This window comes from Camellia sinensis, chromosome 5, assembly GCF_055761805.1.
Source record: "Camellia sinensis isolate YWXY chromosome 5, ASM5576180v1, whole genome shotgun sequence".
In the NCBI taxonomy this organism is placed as follows: domain Eukaryota; kingdom Viridiplantae; phylum Streptophyta; class Magnoliopsida; order Ericales; family Theaceae; genus Camellia; species Camellia sinensis.
The window spans coordinates 181,787,847-181,794,261 of record NC_138965.1 but is presented as its reverse complement, the minus strand read 5'-3'; the positions used below and the strand labels follow the sequence as shown (position 1 = coordinate 181,794,261).

At 38.5% G+C, this 6,415-nt stretch overlaps 1 long non-coding RNA gene across 1 annotated transcript; it reads right to left on the bottom strand.

The window, feature by feature from the left end:
* Positions 1 to 1,956: 1,956 nt before the first annotated feature.
* Positions 1,957 to 5,908, bottom strand: LOC145791028 (uncharacterized). The gene is made up of 2 exons (XR_014330652.1): positions 5,826 to 5,908; positions 1,957 to 2,225 (listed from the first exon to the last, which is right to left on the bottom strand). It is a non-coding gene; the product is annotated as an uncharacterized LOC145791028 (long non-coding RNA).
* Positions 5,909 to 6,415: the final 507 nt, after the last annotated feature.

Below are 6,415 nucleotides of genomic sequence, written 5' to 3'. Positions count from 1 at the left end.
GATATGGATAATTGTATTAGGTGTCATTTGGTAAACTTGACTTTTTGATTTTTTTAACTTTTTTAACCTGAGACTTTTTTGTTTGTTTGGTTTTCTTATTTGACTTTTTTGACTTTTGTACATTGGAATGACAAAATTGCCCTCCACTTGAAATGATGCCTTTTTAACTTTTTGTTTATATATGAATCAATTTGATAATTTTATATTAAAATTAAAGTGTTTTGTCATTTTATAATTTTACAATTTTTTTTTTGTCCTTGTATACTTATTTAGTCCCAACTCAAAAATCAAAACAAGGCTTAATAACTTGGGTCCTTCTATTCACCAAAAACAAAAACACTTGGGTCTTCAAATTGACAGTTAAGTAAACTCGTCAACTTAAAACCTCTTCAAAGCAGTGTGTGGACAAGCTTCTCGAGGGTGCACGCCGCGTGGAGCATCACCTTTGAATGCTTCAAAACCATCTCAATTGCTTCTCTTTCTTTTTCTTTTTTCTTTTTTTTTTTTTGAATTTTTTGTGCCAGATCAAAACTATCTCGATTAGAGCATCTCCAAATCTTTATTTATTTATTGAATTGAAAAATGATTCGAACTCCCACAGGAGTCGCCCTCACAACCCCCCCACAAGCCTGTGATTGGTCAATTTTTTTTTCCCCCTCTCCTCCAATCACCAACCCCCACGTGTGTGTGGGGGTGGTGGGGAGAGGAAGTCTCAATCACTTCCGTATTAAATTTATTCAACAATTTAAATCAAAAATTTTGTTTGATATAGTCCAATTTTTCATCAAATCTTTTCTAAAATACTTAACCTATCTCAAAACCTCCTTTTAACCAATTCATAATCCTTCAATTTTTAACAAGTTTATCAAATTTAAGTGAAACAAAGTTACAAATTTTTTTATGAAACATTGATTCATCCACTATTTGCAAAAATTAGTGGTGAAAATTTGTTTTGATAGATGTTTAATGAATTGATTGAATCTCATAATGAATGTGCCTTTGGCTCCATAATTTACCTGAATAGAAAAGTGAGACTAAAACTTGATTTAAAGTGTATGAAATTAACTGTTACAATTGAAAATGAAAGAACAAACGTGAAATTTTGGTGAAAGTGGAAGAGTACTAGGTGTAATTTATCCTTTTTGTTATAATTTTTGTTACCCTGCTTAACCCGACTATCTAATTTTTGTTACTCTGCTTAACCCGACTATCTAGCATGTCTAACTCTGACTCGTTTAGCCTAGGTAGTGGTAGTCTGATACCAAAATAGTATCAAGTTATCTTCTCATCTTATACCAAGTAACCAAGTAGTATCAAGTTTTCTGAATCAAGTTTTTCCGTCCTCGCTATCTTGCTAATTATTAGGGAGCTCTCAAATCCCTTGTCTAATTTGCTCTAAAAATTTCCCTATAAATAATTTGCAAGTATTGGCACCCAAATATAGACATAACACTTTCCTATACAATGGCAACATCTGAGTAATGCATTCACACAATGATAGATGATCTTGGTTCCTAGACATAAAATACTTATGACATCATGTACTTCTTCAATTGAGCTCTTGCAATCTTCCACATTTTTCACAAAATTAAAAGATATATATATATATATTTATATACATTACTAAAAAAAGTACTTTTTGCGATCTTTACAAGCCATCGCAAATAATAAAAAGACAGTCGCAAAAGACTTTTTGCGACGGCCCATGCGACGGCAAATGAGGGTCGTGAATGTGGGGGTGACAAATACTTTTTGCGACCGCGAAATAGCAGTCGCAAACTATTTGCGACCGCCTAACCTACTTATCGCGACTTATATTTTGCTGTCGCCAAAGAGTTTAAAAAAGGCATACAATGTATTAGCGACCATCTTCTTACCGTCGGAAAAAAAGCAAAAAAAAAATACCTACAATCATATATATATGCAAATATTATATACAATAAACGTAAAGACATATTTGCAAGAATCTCAACATTCATGTATTATTTTCCATTTTATAAAGGCCTACAATGAGAACTTTCACTTTTGGACATTATAGGGTAGCCCAAATCCAAACATTCAAAACAGATAATAAGTCTCTCGAAAGGGAAAAATATAAACATGTAGAGGATATTGCATTAGAATTGATTTCAACTGCTCCAGTGAGGTCTTCCAATTAGAATATGCTTCATGCTTAAGCACTTGCTGATGAAGATACTTGGCACAAAACTTAGCAACAACCTTACCTGCAATTTAAAGGGTTTAGGAGAGTATCAACAATTAAATGTGCCAAATTATTATCACCATAATTGTATGTACGTGCAGGGTTGAATAAGCAAAAATAGTTCATTCATGGAAGAATTTTTCAAAGTTCGCAAAGCAACTTATAAATCTGCAGGATAGAAAAATGTGGAGATGAAGGAACAACCTATATATATAATAGAAGATTAAGACTGTAATAGAAGTTCAGTCACAACTGAATAACATATTATGGGTTGTTCAAACAATAAATTTCCAAATATTTGACGGCTTGAACTACCATTGCTCCCTGATGTATGAGAATATTTTTCAACCAAAAACTCATCAACTACAAACCCTGAGATGCGGATCATCAAAGGCACATTCTGTTCAAAATGGGAAAGGAGATGGAAGAAAAGAATATTCTTGTAAGAATTTATGTAATTGTTGATTTATTGATAGATACCAGATTGTTTATTCTGTTTACAATGATTCATATATAGAAGAGAAGAAGGTAGTAGGTGAAGGGGTAGTGGAGGTGGTAGGTGGAGTGAGTGTTAGTGGAGGTGAGTGGAGGTGGTAGGTGATGATATATTTTAACAGCCCCCCGCAAACTCAAGGAGGATAGAAACTAACCAACTTGGGTTTGGAGAGAGGAACAAAACAAGAAAATACAGAAAAATAAAAACAATAGGAGACACTGTATGGTCGTGTCAGACCGTTGGTGAAGATACGGAAAGGTGGTGTCATAACGTGGTAGAGGACACTGGATGGTGGAGTCATAACGTTGTAGAGGACACTGTATGGTGGTGTCATAACGTGGTAGAGGACACTGTATGGTGGTGTCATAACGTTGTAGAGGACACTGTATGGTTGTGGCAGACCGTTGTAGCAGATAAAGTCTGGACAGTTGACGAGGTCACATCAGACCGATGGAGAAGCTAACCGGAATCAATGTCGGGATAGTTTATAGGGTCATGTCGGACCGTTGAAAAAGCTAACCGGAAACAACGTCGGGACAGTTTATGGGGTCATGTCGGACCGTTGAAAAAGCTAACCGGAATCAACGTCGGGACAGTTTATGGGGTCATGTCGGACCGTTGAAAAAGCTGCACCCTCAAAAGGTGTGCCCAATTTTATCAAAAGGCGTGCCATCAAAAGGCGTGCCCAATTCATTAAAAGGTGTGCCGGATTCATCATGGCGAGGCACGTGAGTGCCTTGGTTGGTGCGCCCGTTTGTCGGCTGGGGGTATGAGGCGCGCGATGCGCGTGGCTGCCTCGGCTATAAGACGAAGGCTGAGGCTGAGGCAAAGGCGGAGACAAAAAACTTGCGAGAGATATTCTGAGAGTTTCGGAGAGAGATTGCTGAGAGAGATATTCTGTATCACTCTGTTGTCTGAGAAAATGGCTTCATCGTCTTCCCGCGGGCTGCTCACCCTCTTTCCCGACCTCAACGAGTCAACGAGAGAGAGAACTGGTGCGGTGGCACTGGAAACTCAACCAAGCGCCCCGGAGTTTGCCCCATTGAACTTTCCGATGCAGTCGGTGGAGCAAAGAATGGCAGTGCAGTCGGATGTGGAGGCCAATCAGTATACTCTGAAGTCATGTGTGGAAACCATGACGGCGGTCACAAATTTGTCGAACCGGCTGCAGAGTAGGACAAATGAGGTGCAGCATTTAAACTCCCAGCTGGCTCTGCTCCAACGCATGTATAAGGATGCGCGAGCAGAGATAAGCGTGCTAAGGGCAGAAAACAAGGAGCTGAAGCGGAAGGCCACCGTGATGTTCCGATTTGGAGGGCCGCCATATGCTGCAGTGGAGGAGCAGGGAGGAGGCAACTTGCTTGGTGGTCTAGGAAGCACGGAGGCAACACCGTCAAGGGCCGCCCAGGATGGAGGCAAGAAGAAGAGACCGGCGGCAGAGTAGAAAAATCCCGCCTGTGGATGTGTGTTGTTGAATGTTGTTGTTTTTTTTTTTTTTTTTTTGTGGTGTAAAATGGTGATCGGGGTGAGCCCCGACATAAATAAAATGAGTTTTGTGTGCAGTCCGCCTGCTGCTCTTTTTTTTTTTTTTGCTTTTTTTTTTTTTTTTTTTTTTTTTTTTAACAAAGGAATATAAGGCCAAGTGACCACCTTTTAAGCTAATACACATGGTCTGCTTCACGCGTGACAAAACCACCGCCACCTTTATCCCCATTGGCCGAGGTGGTTTTTATTGTATGTGGGCGAAAATAAAATAAAAAAAAGAAAGTGGGGGTGGTGTGGTGTGTAAAGCGTGAAGGGATGAGAGAGAGGAATAAAGTGTGTTTTTGTGCTTGCATGTGTGTGTACAGCTGTGTGTTCTCCGAGAGGGAGAGAAGAGGAGATAAGATGTGTGGGTGGATCCCTTGACAGAGAGAGCAAGTTGCCGAGATGGGTTGGCTGTTTTTGTTTGTTTATGTTTGTGTTGGGTATATCAAGTAGCCAGACCCAGCTAGAGAGAGCTGATCGGAACCGGTGATGGAGAGTTGGTCGGAGAAGAAGCCGGAGACGGAGATGAAAAGAGAGCACCAGATCACCCAGAAGTGTATCCCAAAGAAATACCATGCCATTCATCCTGTGGTGGTGTCCAAGCCGGTGTTTGGTTGACGACGGTGGCAGACGGGAAGAAGGACAGAAGTCCTGCGATGCTGGTTGAACCTGATAATACGGGAAGAATGAGAGAAGGCCAGCTCTTGGATACGAGCTTGAATGTGAGGAGAGGCTTGGCTGGTAGCCGTAGGAGTTGGGCCAAATAGCTTGATGCCTTGTGCTCCTCCATGATGAACATCCGCCATGGAGAGAGAGAGAAAATGTTGAGAGAGAGCAGCGGAGTGAAGGTATGGGTAGAGGTCCGGCGGGCGGCCAAGGCGAGGCTGCCGCCCGCCGGTGAAGCAGAATTATTAGCTTCTCAACCTTGCTCTGATACCATGTAAGAATTTATGTAATTGTTGATTTATTGATAGATACCAGATTGTTTATTCTGTTTACAATGATTCATATATAGAAGAGAAGAAGGTAGTAGGTGAAGGGGTAGTGGAGGTGGTAGGTGGAGTGAGTGTTAGTGGAGGTGAGTGGAGGTGGTAGGTGATGATATATTTTAACAATTCTAAAATATACAATTCATCAATTTAAATTACCAAGCCTCCCATTTCAAATCACACTGAACTTCCCATTAGAGAACTTGAATCTATTTGAAGAAAGATTGCAGAACCAAAAATTGCATTTCCTCCAATAAGGTTCTCAACAAGAGAAAGCATCATCAATTAAAATTTTAAATAATTTCTAAATTAAGCTTTGTGAAATGGTAATAGTGCCATCCACAAGGAACTAATCTACATACCTATCAAAAACATAAATAAATAAAGAACAAGCATGAAATGTAGCAAAGGACTACCTAAATCACCTACTGCCTAATCAGTTACTAATAATGAACTACCATAACATATGAGTGATAAAGCATAACAAATCCAAATTGCAAGCAAAACCTATTCATAAAATATGAAATCAAATAAGATCATCTTTCTATGTATTAATAAATAACGATCCCCATAATAATAACAATTGTAGAATTGAACATTAGATTCTTACCTCCGTGACCATCATAAACACCAAAGAACGATGTGGAGGCATCTAGATCAAGATATGCAACATGCTAAAAAAATGGAGGGAAAAAAAAAAAAGACAGTAAGAAACCAATTATAAAAATAAATAAAATAAAAATTTGTAGTATTAAACCCAAATGATGGAGATAGTATCACACAACTTCCACAAGTAGGAATTTACCAATTCTGACCAAAAAAACATTAATTTGCAATAACATGGCAACTGGAATGAAGCCTCTACAAGTATCATGACACTTCAAGGAAAGAACAAGACAAAATTATTGATTAGTTTAAAGTATCCATCTTTTCATTATATCAACAAGACTTGAGCCCTTCTTCCCAAAAATCAATGCATCAAAAATTTTAACAAAATATAACATATAGCTACTTATAATTTTGTACTAAAACTAGTTTTCAAACTCAATAGGTTTTCTCCCTAAGTTTCATAAATTTAACTTCTCCGACCATTCTAGATTGTTCTGTTGCCTATTACAGATGTCAACTCCTAACACATTTAAGTGATTACTTATCTTGATATTTTGCACAATGATTTGTGACTAACAAGCACAAGATTAA